Source organism: Bos taurus, chromosome 16 (assembly GCF_002263795.3).
Source record: "Bos taurus isolate L1 Dominette 01449 registration number 42190680 breed Hereford chromosome 16, ARS-UCD2.0, whole genome shotgun sequence".
Taxonomy (NCBI): Eukaryota; Metazoa; Chordata; class Mammalia; order Artiodactyla; family Bovidae; genus Bos; species Bos taurus.
Genome location: NC_037343.1, coordinates 75,091,047 through 75,109,595, shown reverse-complemented (window position 1 = coordinate 75,109,595; position 18,549 = coordinate 75,091,047).

Here is an 18,549-nt window from a genome sequence, read left to right as displayed (position 1 = left end):
AGCATGCCAGCCGGTCACTGTGGAATTCACAGGGAGCAGGGCCAGCCAAGCACCAGAGTCTGCATTCTCCTTGATTGCATCTGGGCTCTGCAAACCCCAACAGAATTGAACTTACATCTCCTCCCAATTAGGGGAGAAAGGAAGACAAGAATGATAGCAGAAGAATTTCTTCCTGCCTCTGATGGCAGGCTCTTCAGGGACAGAACATTAAGCTCTTTCTCTGTCTGCCCCCAGCCTTCTCTCTCCTGTCTGATACCTGGAGGACCTAATGTGGTGCCAGGCCCTCCCTGGGACTGGAGCCTGTGTGTGATTCGAGTGATGAACAGGGGCTGGTTGGAAAAGCTAGACCCCGCCCGGGGGCTTGTCTCGGGTCTGCTGATCTGCGGGGAGGCAGTGCCCAGCAGGGGCTGGCGAGGAGGGGCCTGGGATGCCTCCAGCTTGCTGCCTGATGGCTGATCCTGGGCCTTGGAGGGGTGGGGGTAGGGAGGTGGGGCCTTGCCCAGAGGAGGCTGGTGAGAGTAAAGCCCACTGCCCTCACTGCCTAAATGGCTCAGATGTCCTGGCATCCAGATGCCCACCCCAGGGCCGGCTTCAGTGCTGTAAATTTAGGGCAGGGTGTGAGCTACTAGTGTCTAAAAGGAAAAAGTCAGAAATGGCGCAAGTCTTGGCAGGCAGGAGTCAACAGTGTCATCACCAACATCATGAAACCATTAACAGCCACCAGGAAAGGAATAAAGCACTTTAACGTTATTTGCTGTATTCTGAGTTTTGAATTCCTAGAAAGTAAGGTCCACACATTCTCCTCATAGTCAGTTTAATAATTCCGTTTTTATCCCTTTTCTGAAATAAATTCTTGCCGGTTACCCTAGTATTCTTGCCTGGAGAACCCCATGGATAGAGGAGACTGGTGGGCTACGGTCCACGGGGTCACAGACAGTCGGACACAGCCGAAGCAACTTCGCACATACGAGGTGGAAAGCAAAGATTAAGAGCAAGAGCGATTCTGGTTCTGTCATCTTCTAACTTTCCTCGTCTTTCTTTCTGGGGTCACAACACTGATTTTTGTTTATTTGTTTTTGTGTATGTGTTTTTTTTTTCTTTCTGAAATGGCGTCTACGCACTCAGAATCAGTATCCAAATGGAAAGGCTACTATTTCCATCCATAAATGGAGGTTGGACCCCTTCCCTCTGGGTGTCGGGTGAGCTGGGTGCTGACCTCGCTGCCACGCTTGCCTGGCCTTGCATGAGACCCTTCCCTCCTTTTGGCCCTGGTTTCCGCATCCGTAAGAAGGAGGAATTAGGCTCCTCATGCCCCTCTCTGCTGTCCTCACTCCAACTCTCTCCTTGGGGAATGGAAGAAGGGCCGTGGACACTAGACAGCTTTCTGGCCACGACTAGGAGAGCCCAGTGCCCAGGACACCACCCGGGATGTGCAGTTAGTAACGGAGCTGCAGAGGAGGAATCTGCCTTTGAATTGCCTGCAGTTGGATATTTCTGTCTCTGCCTGCCTTTGATAAACTCTCTTGTCCGGGGCCCTGCGGTTATGACGCTTTCTGAGTCGTGGGTGGCTCCAGCCCCTTCGACCCATCCAGCTGATAATATTTCCTGATGTTTCCGAGGCGAGTACGGGATTATCACGTAGGGTGGATCTGCTTCACTTCCTCCCCTCATCCTCCGACCCCTCCCACCTGGCTCTCCCGACCCCTCTCCTCTTTGTGGAATTTCTATCTTATGCTGTCCCACAAGGTCCTGCTGTGCTGTGCTTAGTCGCACAGGCGTGTCCGACCCTTTGCAACCCCATGGACTGCAGCCCGCCAGGCCCCTCTGTCCATGGGGATTCTCCAGGCATGAATACTAGAGTGGGTTGCCATGCCCTCCTCCAGGGGATCTTCCCGACCCAGGGATCAAACCCAGGTCTCCCGCCTTGCAGGCAGATTCTTTACCATCTGAGCCACAAACCACAGCCCTGGCTGCCCACCTGGCCTCCCAAAGCCCTTCTGTGGTCTCTCAGGGACGTTGCCCCACCCCCCGGTGGAATGCTGGGGAACTTTTCTGGCGTGGGGAAAGCTGGGCAGCCTGGCAGCGGTACCTCTCTGCTCTGCAGTTTTTCCGTGTGGCTAATAATTATTACCCTGTGTTAATCACGACAATGGAAGAATTGCGGGCCTTTATTTCGAAATGATCGGCTCCAGTCAATGACTACTTACGACAGCGAAGGGGAAACATCAGCTCCGGGGAGCCCCCATGTAAATGGGGAGTTGAATGAAAGATCAGAAATAATGGAACACGTATTTAGTTCCATTTTCCTCCCTAAAAGGGCCCTGTCAGAGTAATTTCCCCTTCTGTGAACCATACCTCACCATTATTTACAATATCTTCTTGGGAGAATAAAGCTACACCAGCCCCGCCCCCTCTCTACCCCTCCCCCCTCCCCCATCAATTGTGTCTCTTTCTGGAGTTTGGCAAACACAGTGACTTCTTCCTGCTGTGCTCTCAGTGGAGCTGAAATGAATGTGGCTCTGGTTATTTTTTTTCCCCTTAATCATTCTTTCTCTCTCTCTCTCTCTCTTTTTTTTTTTTTTTTGCTGGAGAGCATTTTCACGAAGCACAGCACAGAGGAACAGAATGTCCTGATGTTTGGGTGAGCAGCATGAATTGCTTTGCTTTTTCCTCCACTTGAATAAAAATAACACCCCATAATCATAATATCAGAGGATGTATAGGTCGTCTTTCAAGGTTCTTCGTTACCTTGCCCACTCTCTATGCTCAGTCTTATTTCTGAAAACCTCTGTCCACCCACCTAGACTACTGGTCCTCTCTGGGTTTCCTGAAATTGTTAAGCCCGTTTTCTCTCCATACTTCTGCCCATGTTCTGGAACACATTGTTCCTTTCCTCACTCCCAGAGCCTGAACAAGCTTTAGGATCTCAAGACCTATTTTTTTTTTTTAATAGTCCTACCTGCCTCTTGAGAAACCTATATGCAGGTCAGGAAGCAACAGTTAGAACTGGACATGGAACAACAGACTGGTTCCAAATAGGAAAAGAAGTACATCAAGGCTGTATATTGTCATGCTGCTTATTTAACTTATATTCAGAGTACATCATGAGAAACGCTGGGCTGGAAGAAACAAAAGCTGGAATCAAGATTGCCGGGAGAAATATCAATAACCTCAGATATGCAGATGACACCACCCTTAGGGCAGAAAGTGAAGAGGAACTAAAAAGCCTCTTGATGAAAGTGAAAGTGGAGAGTGAAGAAGTTGGCTTAAAGCTCAACATTCAGAAAATGAAGATCATGGCATCTGGTCCCATCACTTCATTGGAAATAGATGGGGAAACAGTGGAAACAGTGGCAGACTTTATTTTGGGGGGCTCCAAAATCACTGCAGATGGTGACTGCAGCCATGAAATTGAAAGACGCTTCCTCCTTGGAAGGAAAGTTATGTCCAACCTAGATAGCATATTCAAAAGCAGAGATATTAGTTTGCCAACAAAGGTCCATCTAGTCAAGGCTATGGTTTTTCCAGTGGTCATGTATGGATGTGAGAGTTGGACTGTGAAGAAAGCCAAGCGCTGAAGAATTGATGCTTTTGAACTGTGGTATTGGAGAAGATTCTTGCGAGTCCCTTGGACTGCAAGGTGATCCAACCAGTCCATCTTAAAGGAGACCACTCCTGGGTGTTCTTTGGAAGGACTGATGCTGAGGCTGAAACTCCAGTACTTTGGCCACCTCATGTGAAGAGTTGACTCATTGGAAAAGACTCTGAGACAGGGAGGGACTGGGGGCAGGGGGAGAAGGGGACGACAGAGGATGAGATGGCTGGATGGCATCACCAACTCGATGGACGTGAGTCTGAGTGAACTCCGAGAGTTGGTGATGGACAGGGAGGCCTGGCGTGCTGCAATTCATGCGGTTGCAGAGTTGAACACGACTGAGGGACTGAACTGAACTGAACCAGTTTATTAATACCGACCCACCTCCCTCCACCCTCATGCACGCGTGCTCAGTAGAGTAACCCTTATGGACTGCAGCCCTCCAGGCTCCTCTGTCCTTAGACTTTTCCAGGCAAGGATACTGGAGTGGGTTGCCGTTTCCAGGACCTGTGTTTTTAAAGATATTCTTTCCAAGGTCTGCTCAGGGCACTTGATGCTCATAAAGGGTTAATAATTTGTAAACTTGTTTCTATCCATAGTGAGCTTGGCCTAGAGAATTCACTAGATACATGTTTGCTGAGTTACTTTCACCATTTCCCAGAGGTTCAGCAAGCTTAAGCCGTTTGTAGATCACCTATCCAGTTATGTGGCAGAGAAGATACTGGAACCTGGATGTTTTCACTCTGAGTCCAGGGTCTTTTCCTTGTGCTATGCTACATTCCTGCTACAATCTCCTCTGACCTCTCCTGCTGCTCACTAGTGTGCTTAGCTTCAGCATTTCATTTTTTTTCATCAGGCTGTGAAGTCCTTTCAGGCAGGGGCCAGGCCTCGTGTTTCTCTTGCACCTTACCTTGGAAGTGAAAAATTTTAATCAATCTGCGGTTACCACTTCACCCCGGCTTTCCCCCCAGTCTGTCAAAACTGGCTAAATACACATCTTGGAGCCAAACTTTGGAAGGTCTTGGTTCTGACACCGGGGTCTTCTGCGGACCTGGATCTGCGCACACCCGTGAACTGTGTTCCTCCGCCCAGCCCCGCTCCACCAATATGGGTCTCCCTTTCCTACATGGAATGTGACCGCACAGGACTCTCAGGAGGCTGAACATCTCCTCATTTGAGACATCCGAGATGCTTTCAAATTCACTATTACTGGTACAGGAAAGACCCTTTGACATAAGAACGTGATAAATTGCTTTGTAGTTTCTGCAGCCACCTCATCCCAGGACCTGTGACTCACCTGTGTGCTTTTGACGAGCTTCAAAGTCAAATTAATGCTCACTTCTCTTAATGCAATAATATATAAAAGTTACAATTAATAATTAATGTAGTAGTGTGTGTAGCAAGCATTGGCAAAGTTTTCAAGTGCATTAGGAGCAGGTGGACACATGCTAGAAAGCTGGCTGGGTCCAAGTACAGTTGCTCAGAGCACAGACTTCAGAGTGGACTTGGTTCCTGGCTGTGCCACCAACTCTTTTTGGTCTCAGCAGTTACTTAACCTCTTGCTGACGTCAATCCCCTCAACAGGAAAATAGGAAAAGAATGTGGACATCAGAGAGTTGTTACGAGAATTAAATGAGTCTTGTAAACCGCAGTGTCTGGCTCGAGAAAACCTGCTACTTACAGGCCAGTTGCTCCGTGTCAGCCCCTGTCTGTCACTAACTGGCAGTGTGGCCTTGGGGAATTCAGGCAGCCTTGTTCTCCTCCTCTGTAAAGTGGGACGCGTCGGGTCCTGATATGTTTCAGTCTTCGGAACAACACAGAAAGATAGCAATGAAGTCAAGCAACATCCCTGTTTTCCAACGAGGCCACTGAGGCTTAGGAGATCGAACGCTTCATTCAAGGGATGCAGCTGATAAATGGAGAAGCCAAGATCAAGGCAAGATTTCTGAGTCCAGCTCCATGCACTGTTCATGGAAATGTGTGGGCTCCCCTGCAAGTCTCTGGAAGGTGCCCTGTCCCTTGAAGCATGTGCCATCTTTACTTTCAATCACAATTCCTCAGAAGAGGACTCTGGTGTCAGCCTCTAAGAACTTTGGCATTGCCTCTAAGCCATCTGTCCCAAGTAACTCAGGCTGGGAGGTCACAGTGACCTTGAGACTGAGCCCACTGTCTTTCTTCTACCCTTCTCCTCCTCCTCCCACTGCCTGGGGGAGATTCTGCCTCTAAAGGCATCAGTGGCGATGTGGATTGGATTATCTTAATTGTTTGGGATTGAATGTGCTCCTGAGTCAGGAATCACACTTGCCAGCTCTGGGTACTAGGGTCTGGTTCTGTCCCCAAGAGCCAGCACAAGGTATGCAGCTGATATTTACGTGAGGGGCAGGAAGAGTGTGCATGTGTGAGAGAAATTCACAGCACAATGAAGTCTAACTGGATCTTCCCGACCCTGGGATGGAACCCTTGTCTCTTGTGCCTCCTGCGTTGGCAGGCGGATTCTTTACCACTGTGCCACCTGGGCAGCCCTTTGGTTTCCTAAAGGATCACACACTGGATGGTTTAAAACCACAGATTATCCTCTCATGGTGGCTGGAGTCCAGATATTGGAAGTCACGGTGTCAGCAGGGCCATGGGTCTCTCTGAAAGCTATAGTGAAGACCCTTCCTTGCCTCTTCCAGCTTCTGGCTGTTGTCCACAGCCCTTGGAATTCCTTAGTTTGTAATTACATCTCTCCACTTTCTGCCCCTGTCTTCACATGGTCATCTTTCCTGTCCATGTGTGTGTTCCTATGGCCTTCTTCTAAGGATATCAATCATTGGATTTGGACCCACTCTAGTGTTGGAGAAGACTCTTGAGAGTCCCTTGGACTTCAAGGAGATCCAACCAGTCCATTCTGAAGGAGATTGGTCCTGGGTGTTCTTTGGAAGGACTGATGCTAAAGCTGAAACTCCAGTACTTTGGCCACCTCATGCGAAGAGTTGACTCATTGGAAAAGACTCTGATGCTGGGAGAGATTGGGGGCAGGAGGAGAAGGGGACGACAGAGGATGAGATGGTTGGATGGCATCACTGACTCGCTGGACCTGAGTTTGAGTGAACTCCAGGAGTTGGTGATGGACAGGGACGCCTGGCATGCTGCAATTTATGGGGTTGCATAAAGTCAGACATGACTGAGTGACTGAAGTGAACTGAACTGAATCCAGAATTGATGCTTTTGAACTGTGGTGTTGAAGAAGACTCTCGAGAGTCCCTTAGACTGCTTGGAGATCCCACCAGTCCATCCTAAAGATCAGTCCTGAATATTCATTGGAAGGACTGATGCTGAAGCGGAAGCTCCAATACTTTGGCCACCTGATGTGAAGAATTGACTCATTGGAAAAGACCCTGATGCTGGGAAAGATTGAAGGTGGGAAGAGAAGGGGATGACAAAGGATGGGATGGTTGGATGGCATCACCAACATGATGTACATGAGTTTGAGTAAACTTCGGGAGTTGGTGATGGACAGGGAAGCCTGGTGTGCTGCAGTCCATGGGGTTGCAAAGAGTCGGACACAACTGAGCGACTGAACTGAACTGAACTGAACTAAACTAATCTAGTATGACTTCCTCTTAACTTGAATACATCTGCAAAGACTCTATTTCTAAATAAGGTCACATATAGAGGTACTAGGGTTAGAAATTGAACATATACTTTTAGTAGACACAAACTTGAACATATATTTGGGGGGATACCCTCTATAAAAATTATTGACTGCATCAACTCAATAAGTGGTCATTCTTTATCTCTTTGTATCCATCCAATGATTAAGCATTTACTATCTTATAACCTTTAGGAGACCTAGAATATATTACTAAAACTCTTGGTACTTGTTATAGTTTTTACAGCACTTTTAGCCTGGAAGATTCTTAAATTCTAGCTTACAATTTTCTTTTGAACTTTAATCTGGTGAAAGCAGTGATTTTTCTGAAAGCCTTGGGCAGAAGGCTGTTCTCTACCACTGACCTCTGTTCCAAAGGAGCCACAGGGAACAGCTGGGAGGCTCCCACCCCACAGCACAGTTTTGTGTGTGTCCCAGTGAGAGAGACCCAGAATTATCCCAGTGAAATTCTCAAGATTAGCGTCCCTATAGAATGAGCACTCTTCCTTCAAAGCCCCCTTCCCTGGCACACACCCAAGCTCACCAGCATGCTTGGCCCCCCTCCCCCCCACCAGTTTCCTTCATCCCTCATAACCTCAGCCTTGTGACCTGAATAGAGTTTCTTTTTTTTTTTTTTTTGCCTTTCTTCACAATGGGGAAGATGGGGAGGCCAGAGTGAGTCCTGGAGAGTACAGTGAGACTGTGTGTGTGTGTGTGTGTGTGTGTGCATGTACGTATATGCTGCTTGTGACTGAAAAGGATCTGTTGGGTTTAATTGATGCATTCGATTACTGTGATGACTTCCTCCCCAGAGTTTTCCAAAATAGCCAGATGTACCCAAGTGGACCACCTCCAGGTTTTGCCTTTGGTTCAAACTGAGGGCGGGGGGCAGAGAATGGTGAGGATTACAGAGCCTGGCACAATGGAAGAAAAACCTAGGCCTGTTTCTGTAGAGCTCAGCCACCATCCCTTTCCACCAGGACACCAATTAGACCATCTCTGGCTTGCAGAGCCCTGGGGCTAGACGTGAAAAGGCAGAATTGGAGGAAGCCGATGGCGCTGCTACTTCTGGGGGCCCCTGCCCCAGCCATCCCACCCACCCGCTGCCCTGTTTCACTGCCAGATGATCAAGAAAAATAAAATGAGAGCGCTCATTTAAAGCTATTGTAAAAGGAGGAGATAATCCTTTCTCCACCAGCTCCCTCTGCCCCTCCCAGCTCACGTCGGGTGGCTTCCTGGACACTGGTCTGGGAATGGCTTTGTCTCTGAAGCTGAGACAAGTGGAGCAGGATCTGAGTCCTGCCTTCTACATAGTTGCAGAAATCTGACTTCGGCTCATTTGGCTGAGACTAGATGTCAGCAACCCTAACTCAGCTTTGTTCGTACCGCAAAGCGCGGCTGCAGTGACTGTTAACCGGGTGACATAGGAAAGGGTGAGACTGTGGAGGCATCGAGGAAAGTAAAAAGCCTGATCAGCCCGGAAGGCTAGAGACTGGGCTTCTAGTCTGAGCCCTGCGTTTAACTGTCTGACTCAGGACAGGGCTTTCTCACCTTAGGGATTGGATCAGATCCCTGAAATCCCTTCTGGATCCTGCCTGGGGATGGAAGTGCCCTTGGAGAGACAGAGAAGACGTGGGTTATCCCTGCCCTTGGATAATCCTGGGCTTGGTAAAGGGAAGCAACTGTTTTACTAATGATGACAGACCTCTGGGCCACGAGACCATGAAGCCAGTTTCATCCTTGGTGTTGACAAACTGCGTGACCTTAAAAAGTAATTAACCTTTGAATGCAACCATTTTCTTTCAAAGGCATAAGCCCACCCTCCACAGTTCTTTAGGGTTTCTCCGGAGGAAATCCTCAGGGTAAATGAAATGGCTAGCTAAGCTTTCCTCTTGGTTGTACTGACACAGAACTGCCCCATCTTAAACAGCGGAGGGGAGACTCTACTAAGAAACACCCACTGCAGCTGCCTGCACGTGCTCCATGGGGGCCTTTATGTGGAGTGGCTTTTGGTCAAAGGCTCTCAAACTGGCTGTGTAATAGAATCGTGCTTTATTATTTAATACAGATTCTTGGTGATCACATTTGGAGATTCTGATTCAGTGGGTCTTGGGTAGAACTTGGCAACCTGTACTTATTAAAAAAGCTGGAAAAGCTATATGGGTAATTTGGATGCTTATCCAGGGCTCAGAGGCCCTGATTTATATGCTTTCAATTCAACGAATTTTCATTAAGGGTGGCTGTATGGAATATAAAAAAAAGATATAAGGGCTGGCCTGGCCTTAACTTTCTAGGAAATCTGAGCAGTGTTTGCTCCCAAGAGAGGCAGATGCAAATGCAACGAACCGTCATCAGGTAAAACTCGGGCACCAACCCATTAGCACAGAAAACTGAACCATAAGAATGGAGGTTAGTTGTAAACAGTGTGGCCATACCGGTATATTGTTAGGCAGGTGATCCTTCTAACTGTAATCAATTTGGTGAGTACTCAGCTCTTGGTGGTGAAGCCTCAGAGGAGTAATATTGGAGCTGAGCCTTGGAGAATGAGGAGGATACAGATGTATCTTTGTATTTGCTTAGATTAAAGTAATTATAGAAGGATAAACCAATGAGGGATAAATTGTGAAAATAGTTTGTTTACCTTTAGAAGGAAGAAAAGAGTAGAGTAGAGGAGACCAGAATAAGCATTAGATTTCTTTGAATGTTTTATAGAGTTGTCTTCGGAACTATATAAATGCTTTTACATAATTTAAAAATGCAACACAAAAGAGCAATTCCTATTGATTTAAAGTAAAATGAAATTTTAAAAAGAGAACTTAAATGTACATCCAGTTGGAACATCAGTTCAGTTTAGTCACTCAGTCGTGTCTGACTCTTTGCAACCCCATGGACTGCAGCACACCAGGCTTCACTGTCCATCACCAACTCCCTGAGTTTACTCAAACTCATGTCCATGGAGTCGGTGATGCCATCCAACCATCTCATCCTCTGTCGTCCCCTTCTCCTCCTGACTTCAATCTTTCCCAGCATCAGGGTCTTTTCCAGTGAGTCAGTTCTTTGCATCAGGTGGCTAAAGTATTGGAGCTTCAGCTTCAGCACTGGTCCTTCCAATGAATATTCAGGACTGATTTCCTTTAGGATTGACTGGTTTGATCTCCTTGCTGTCCAAGGGACTCAAGAGTCTTCTCCAACAACACAGTTCAAAAGCATCAATTTTTCAGCCCTCAGCTTTCTTTATGGTCCAACTCTCACATCCATACATGACTATTGGAAAAACCATAGCTTTGACTAAGCAGACCTTTGTCAGCAAAGTAATGTCTCTGCTTATATAAAAAGTACATATTTTTATTTCCCTAGTGATATATGCCCTAAGAATAAAAATAACTATACAAAATGAAACAGAACCTTATGTTATGTTTACCAAGCATATTGCTGGTGGTAGCACTGGTATTTTGCTATTCCAAAGTTGTGGTGTAAGTGAAGTTGTATATTGGGTGTATACATTGTTTTATGTGTATGTGTTGTATGTGAGTAATCAAATGAATGTCATTGACAATAGGGATTTTTACCATGGGAGAAAAGGCATACAGATGTGAGATCAATGAAGCAAAGAAAAACACGTGGTTTTGCATCACTATGGAAAATATCACAAATTTATGAATTTCATTATCTTTGAAAAAGATACATGTTTCCTGGGTCTATTTGCTGGAAAGACCTACAAATAATGAACACCTCAGTAGCATGGAATTCTTGTAGCTCCCTGGTTATGTTTTCTAAGTACCATTTCCTCTTAAAGGGAAATAGGGTTTCTTGAAGAAATGCCTGATTTAAGATCCAGGGCTGGAAATATACATGATAAGCCTAGAAAATCTGGTCACGCTAGAAAGCAAACTAAATATTAAACTACTGATGTCATGTCAAAAAGGACTCAGGAGCCTACTAGAATAGATTTTCACTGACCAGAGATGGGATGGTTTAAGCATCAAAAAAGATAATAACTGCAAAGAGTTGGAATTCACAACAAATACATTCACATCTGTGAGCTCATGAGGCTGCCTCTATTGATCATTAGAGGATGTATCTCATTATTTTTCAATTGACAAGTAAAAGAAAAAAAAAGTCAAGTATCTCTTCTGCTTCTCATATGTGATATGTATTTTAGGGCTATCAAATCAACAAAGGGAAGTGCATGTTTAGAAAAATATGACTAAGAAATAAAAAAGGAATCATAGAAAGTCACTGTTTTGCAGCCCCTTATTACGGTTGCCAGATTTAACAAATAAAAACATATAACCCCACTTAACTATAAGTTTCAGATAAAAAACAATTAATTACTTAGTACAAGTGTATTTGAAATAAACTGACACTAAAAATTGTTCATTGTTTACCTGAAATTCAAATGTAACTGGACATCCTGCATTTTGGCTGCCGATCTGACCATGAATTAATGAATCTAGACGGTGATCACTGACACTGCTAACGTCCTCACCAAAGAACCAGCCAGACGCTGTGAACCTCCTGACAGAGGTACATACCGCTGCCCATGAAGTAGGTTTGTCAAATGATTGAATCTCGATTATTAAAGTAGATGCATCAAATTATTAAAGCCTGCAGATCTAATTATCAATATACAAGAAATAAAAAGGGGACAGAAAAACATGTTAAATGATATGTAATCAGTAGACTCCAGACTGTTAGAAAGTGTATACAACAAATGGTCTGATCTTATGACAAAAAAGTTGCAAGGAGAAAATTAGTAAAAAAAATAAAATTGAAGGAGGAAACTATAGATCATCTGGTCCCATCACTTCATGGGAAATACATGGGGAAACAGTGGCAGATTTTATTTTTTTGGGCTCCAAAATCACTGCACACGGTGATTGGAGCTATGAAATTTAAAGACCCTTACTCCTTGGAAGGAAAGTTATGACCAACCTAGATAGCATATTCAAAAGCAGAGACATTACTATGCCAACAAAGGTCCATCTAGTCAAGGCCATGGTTTTTCCAGTGGTCATGTATGGATGTGAGAGTTGGACTGTGAAGAAAGCTGAGTGCCGAAGAAGTGATGCTTTTGAACTGTGGTGTTGGAGAAGACTCTTGAGAGTCCCTTGAACTGCAAGGAGATCCAACCAGTCAATCTTAAAGGAGACCAGTCCTGAGTGTTCATTGGAAGGACTGATGCTGAGGCTGAAACTCCAATACTTTGGCCACCTCATGTGAAGAGTTGACTCATTGGAAAAGACCCTGATGCTGGGAGGGATTAGGGGCAGGGGGAGAAGGGGACGACAGAGGATGAGATGGCTGGATGGCATCACCGACTCGATGCACATGAGTTTGGGTGAACTCCGAGAGTTGGTGATGGACAGGGAGGCCTGGCATGCTGCGATTCATGGGGTCCCAAAGAGTCGGACACAACTGAGTGACTGAACTGAACTGAACTGAAAGAGACATACCAGGCTTACTTGGTAGGTCAGCAGGTAAAGAATCTGCCTGCGATGGAGGAGACCTTATTCCGATCCCCAGGTTGGGAAGATCCCCTGGACGAGGGCGTGGCAATACCCACTCCAGTATTTTTGCCTGGAGAAATCCCCATGAACAGAGGAGCCTGGCAGGCTACGGTCTGTAGGGTCACAAAGAATTGGACATGACTGAGTGACTGACCACAGCAAGAGACATATCAACAAATTTCAATGTGTGGACCTTTCTTCATATCATTTTGAACAGAGATGGAAGATATTTGATATCATAGAATCATTTTATATTTTGGGAGGAGGGTGATAATGTTATTATGGTTATTAATTTTTTAAAGTGTGCCCCTTTTTAAAGATGCATACTGAAACCTTTAAGGATTAAATAGGATTTGCTTTAAAATAGTTGGGGCTGGGAGTGAAGTGGGTGGAGTGCAGTTGCAGCTGGATGAGTCATTCATGATACTATTTTGATGTATGAGGGCCCATTATACTGATATTAATGCTTTTGTATACATAGTATATACAATTACTTATAGAAACTGAGGATCTCTGTTGGCTGATGTGGTGGAATAAGCATATTCTAGGTGCTTTACTCATGTTGAATCATTTTAACTTCACACACACCAAATGAGGTAGGTCTTATCATGACCCCTACTTTATAGATGAGAGACCAAGGCTCAGACAGGTCAGTTGAGTTGCCCAGAGTCACCTAGGAGTAAATGGTAGGGCCAGCGTGTGAGCTTGGGGGGTCTAATTACGGGCAGTCTCAGCCCATGGTCTTAAGCAGCATTATCCCCTCAACTGGTAAAGTTGGTTCCTCTGTCTCCGTATCTGGTTACCACAGCCATGACGCATCCTGTGTGGTCCTGCCCCTCGAGCTATTTGGACGACAGCAACTATCTGGGCAATGGAGGTTCCTGTGTTGGGAGGCATTCTAGATGAGATGAGCCAGGTGACTAAATGGACTTTACGGTCATGTCTGATTGTGAGATTTTGTGATTCTAAGTTGCTTCACCCCCTAGGGTGACTGTCCTGAGACTGTGATGTGATAACACTTCATCTCCAGGAGCTGTGAAGGCCACTAGGAGAGAAATCAGTAACCTGGGATGAGGCAGGACAGGAGGAAATTCACAGAGCCTGGAATTTCTCAAGAAGGGCCCTTCTCTGCCTCCCTCAACCCCTGCCTGGGGGAAGGCTGTCAGGGGGTTGCATTCTTTCTGTTTTCCAGGTCAGGTGATTGGCTTGAATATTTGCAAATGTTTTCTCCAGCTTCTGGGTATAAATCTGGTTTCCATCATGAAGACCCACTCTACTCCCGAAGGAGGCAGACAGCGCCTGCAAATGCCCTTTTTCCCCAACACTGAAGTTCCTCCAAGTTGGACCAAACCTTCCCCAAGTTGTAATCTTGCCAGGAGCTGGAATTTGAATGCCTCCCCTTGAAGAATACAGCTATGTTTCTCTGTACCTTAGATCTTCTCTTTCTTTGAAACACCTCTTGCTCTTTTGCCTTACAAACTTCCTTGGGTAAAAGGTTTGAGGGGGTGGTCACATCTAGGGGAGCAGAACAGGTGGTTTCAAAGGACTCTGAACTTTGCAGGTGCACTGGCTTTATCAGCTATAGGAATGAGAGATGAGTTCATGTGTAAGATTGCCTTTTTTTTTTTTTCCCCAAACTGGGGACAATCTCATAGATTAGCTGACACATATGTTCTATTTTTCATAACTCAGAACTATCTCTGGAGCTGCCAAGAGTCAATTCCAGCTCTCTGTTTGGATAAGATGGAGGTTTCAAAGCAAAGTTTTCCTTGGCAAAATTTATGCCTTAGCTGGAACAGTCCCATGATGAAAATACCCAAGACCAAAGGCGAGGTAGGGCTGCTTCCAATTACTGAAGTTGAGCTCTTTGGGGAGAGGCCTCGTGACAGGCCTTGGATCGGGAGCAGACAGTGTTTTGAATGGCAAGCCAGGGGAAAAAGAAAGAGATCATGTCTCTGCTATTTGGTGGACTTCCCAATGATGGAAAGGTAATTCAAGTCTTTGGTGATTTTGGAAGCCTTTCCACTGGAAAATTCCCCTTGAGTTTTGGTATTTGACTTCTTCTGGAGCATTGAGAGTGGGCTGGAGGGAGCAGAGTCTAAGTTGTCCAGGGGCTTGAGATGAATTGACGGGCAAGTAAGGCAGAAAGGTTGCCTGGGACTTGCCCTGATGCCTCTGAAGCAGGCTCTGGCTTTTCACGGGAATTGAACTTATTACAAACCAAAGAAGAGCAACCTGGGCTGCTGGCACAGAGCGAGTCAGAAATCCCTTCATGGCTAAAAACTGAAAGAAGCTGAAGTCAAGGCAATAGAAAAGGAACTCACAGGTGGGGAGGCTGGGGGAGAAGCAGTGTTTCTCCTCTTCTGAGCTGGAAGGTGGGACAGGAGGAATGATTATTTTGAGCTGCTGCCTGGCATTTTACAGGATGACAACACTGCTTACTCCGAGTCTGGTCACGTAAATAAGGATGGAGCTTAGGAGTCCTGACCCAAGTTCCCACTTGGCTTTTCCTGGGTCGCCTTTTGAAATAACTGCTCAGAGTTGAGCTCATGAGAAGTTAGTGATCTCCACCCCAACCATCTTGTAAGTAACAGGTGCTCACTACACTGCTCTGTATTTTCTGCCCACCTGCCTGTGACCTTTGATCTGTGATTGACCTGGGAAGCAGGGATAAAGGACTGTCCCTGCCTCAGCTCACTTTGTGCATCCTCCCCACTTATGGGATCTGTGAGAAGCAAATTTTGTCACTTTCTTGCCTTTGTGTGCACTTATTGAAACTGTGTGCTGTGCACGCTAAGTCGCTCAGTCATGTCCGATTCTTTGTGACCCTATGGACTCTAGCCCACCAGGCTCCTCTCTCCATGGGATTCTCCAGGCAAGAATACTGGAGTGGGTGACCATGCCCTCCTCCAGGGGATCTCCCTGACCCAGGGCTCGAACCCGCATCTCTTATGTCTCCTGCATTGACAGGCGGGTTCTCTATCACTAGCACCACCTGGGAAGCCCTCTACCAATTAAAAGGACCTCAAAGTTTTCAACCCCTTGAAATGGGAGCTCTGATGCTGAGGAAGTTAGCTGCTGATCACATGTAGGTGGCTTGTACCTCCACCTTCCGTAGGTCATATGTGCCCTTACTTAATTTCATTATTGGGGTAACACTGGTTTATAACATTCTATCAGTTTCTTGAGCACAGCATTATACTTTGGCTTCTGTATACCCTACAGTCTACTTACCATGAAAAGTAAGCTTCCATCTGTCACCACACAGTTGACCCTCTTTGTCCACTTCATCCTCCCTCCCTCCCCTCCCCCTCTTGTAAACATCTGTTCTCTATATCCACGTGTTTTTCTTTTGTCTTGTTTGTTTACTATTCCACATATGAGTAAAATCATATAGTGTTAGTCCTTCTCCATCTGAGTTTTTCACCTAGAATAATACCATCAAAGTTCATCCACGTTGTCATGAATAGCCAGATTTCATCTTTTTATGGCTGAGTAGTATTCCATACATATACACCATATTTTCTTTATCCATTCATCCACTGAGCGGATGAACAGCACTTAGGCTATTTCCATATCTTGGCTATTGCTAATAATGCTTCAGCTCACATATGGGTGCATACTTATTTTTGAATTGATATTTGCATATTCTTAATATAAATTCCCAGAAATGTCATTGCTGGATCATGTGGTGATTCTATTCTTAATTTTTTGAGAAACCTTGATATGGTTTTCCACTGTGACTGCACCAACCTACATTCTCACCAACAGTGCACGAAGGTTCCCCTTTTCCACATCCTTGCTAACACTTGTATTTGCTGTCTTTTTGATCATAGCCATTGTAACAGTTGTGAGATGATCTAGCATCATTGTTTTAATTGCGTTGCCCTGATGATTCATGATGTTGAACATTTTTTCATGTATCTGTTGGCCATTCGTATATCTTCTTTGGAAAAATGTCTGTTCAGATCCTCTGCCCAGTTATTAATCGGATGGTTTGTTTTTTTGTCATTGAGTTGTATATTCTTAATTCAGCACACCAACTTCAGCTTTTGAACACACCAACTTAGTAAGTTCTTTTCCTGTGCTGATGATCCTCAGTCACTGATAAGCAAGTTTGAAGCACTCTGCCTGGACGACTCATGCCAGGAAAGCCAAAGGGGATGGATCTCGCCTTTGATCCTTGACACTGCCCTGTGCTCCTTCTGAGCTTCATACTTGCTGAGATACTTGAGTGGAGAGGAGATGAGAAAACTTGGGCTAAAATAAGTGGTTCCCATTTTCAAAGTTTCATGTCTTCTTTTAATCGGAAAACAGCTGCATGTGGCCAAACAGCTGCATATGGTCTCCCACCCAGGCCCCCACCTCCTTCAAAAGCCACAGACCTCCCACACTGTCTAGACCTGCGAGCCTTCTAATTACCATCTGTCTCACCCTGGACAGGTCTCAGCTGTCTCAGCCATCATGAAGGAGGCAACGCTTTCATGTTTTGGAGCTCTCTTCCCAGTACTGAATGAACACATGAAAGGTCACCTTTAATAAAATCTAAGATATAAAATCTAAGGAGATCAAACCAGTCAATCCTAAAGGAAATCAAACTTGAATATTCACTGGAAGGACTGATGCTGAAGCTGAAGCTCCAATACTTTGGCCACCTGACTCATAAGAAAAGACCCTGATGCTGGGAAAGACTGAAAGCAAGAAGAGAAGGGGATGACAGAGGATGAGATGATTGGATGGCATCATCGACTCAGTGGACATGAGTTTGAGCAAACTCTGGGAGATGGTGATGGACAGGGAAGCCTGGTGTACCGTAGTCCATGGAGTCACAAAGAGTAGGACATGACTTAGCGACTGAACACCACCACCAAGATATATGTTTGGTAGAAACAGTACCTATTAAGAACACAATTCGCTTGGCCCCCTTGTACATGGAAGGTGTCCAGAGGAGCTGTCGTGACCATTTTCCATGGGCAATGAAGGCTCGGTTATCAGTGGGATCACAGTTCCCAGTTCTGCCCTTGGTACAGTGGCTATTTAGTCAACATTCCCCCTGGAGATTCATGCCAACCTCTGCCGCCTAGATGAGAAGAGACAGGGCCTTCTGTCTGCCCCTATTCAAACACAGGCCAGACTTTCTTGCAGTGGCAGGGGCGGGAGGGCAGAGAATCACCGACGCAGAGTTGCTGGAATCCATCTTACACGACGTCCCCACCCACAGCACTCTCTCCCTGGCCTACGTTCTCCGCACCCGCCTCAGGCTTTCTGCAGCGGGAGGGGGAGCGTGTCTGGGAGGGATCAAACACTAGCAGGGTTGAGCAACTTCAAATTTAATTTCCTGGAAGGACACAAGACACAGCAGTGTTGTGGTGAAAAGCACTCCTGTGAAGGATCCCGAGGTCTTTTTGGTACAGATGGGAGGTGAGAGGGCAGCATGTCAGGCCCTTCTCAACTGGGGTGGAGAGCCCAACCACCCTGACAGTGCCGTCCCCTGCCATCTGTCTGCCCTCTTCCCAGATGAGGCCTCAGATGTCAAAGGTATCTCCCACGCCATTTGACCTTTCTCTTTACCCTTCTTCTCTAAGATCCAGCCACCTGCGTTTGAACACGTTTGACTGGGAGACACCCACTCCCACTTGGGAAGCTTAGCAAGGTTGATTTTCACATTTGGAATGTTCCTGCCTTTCCATTTTGCCAAAGCATGCCCTTCTCCTGTTCTAAAAATCTCAGTCTATTTCATTTCCTTCTGGAGCTCAGATCACTCTTCCATTTTTTGCATCCACATTAGGGATTGATTTGTTACAGCATCA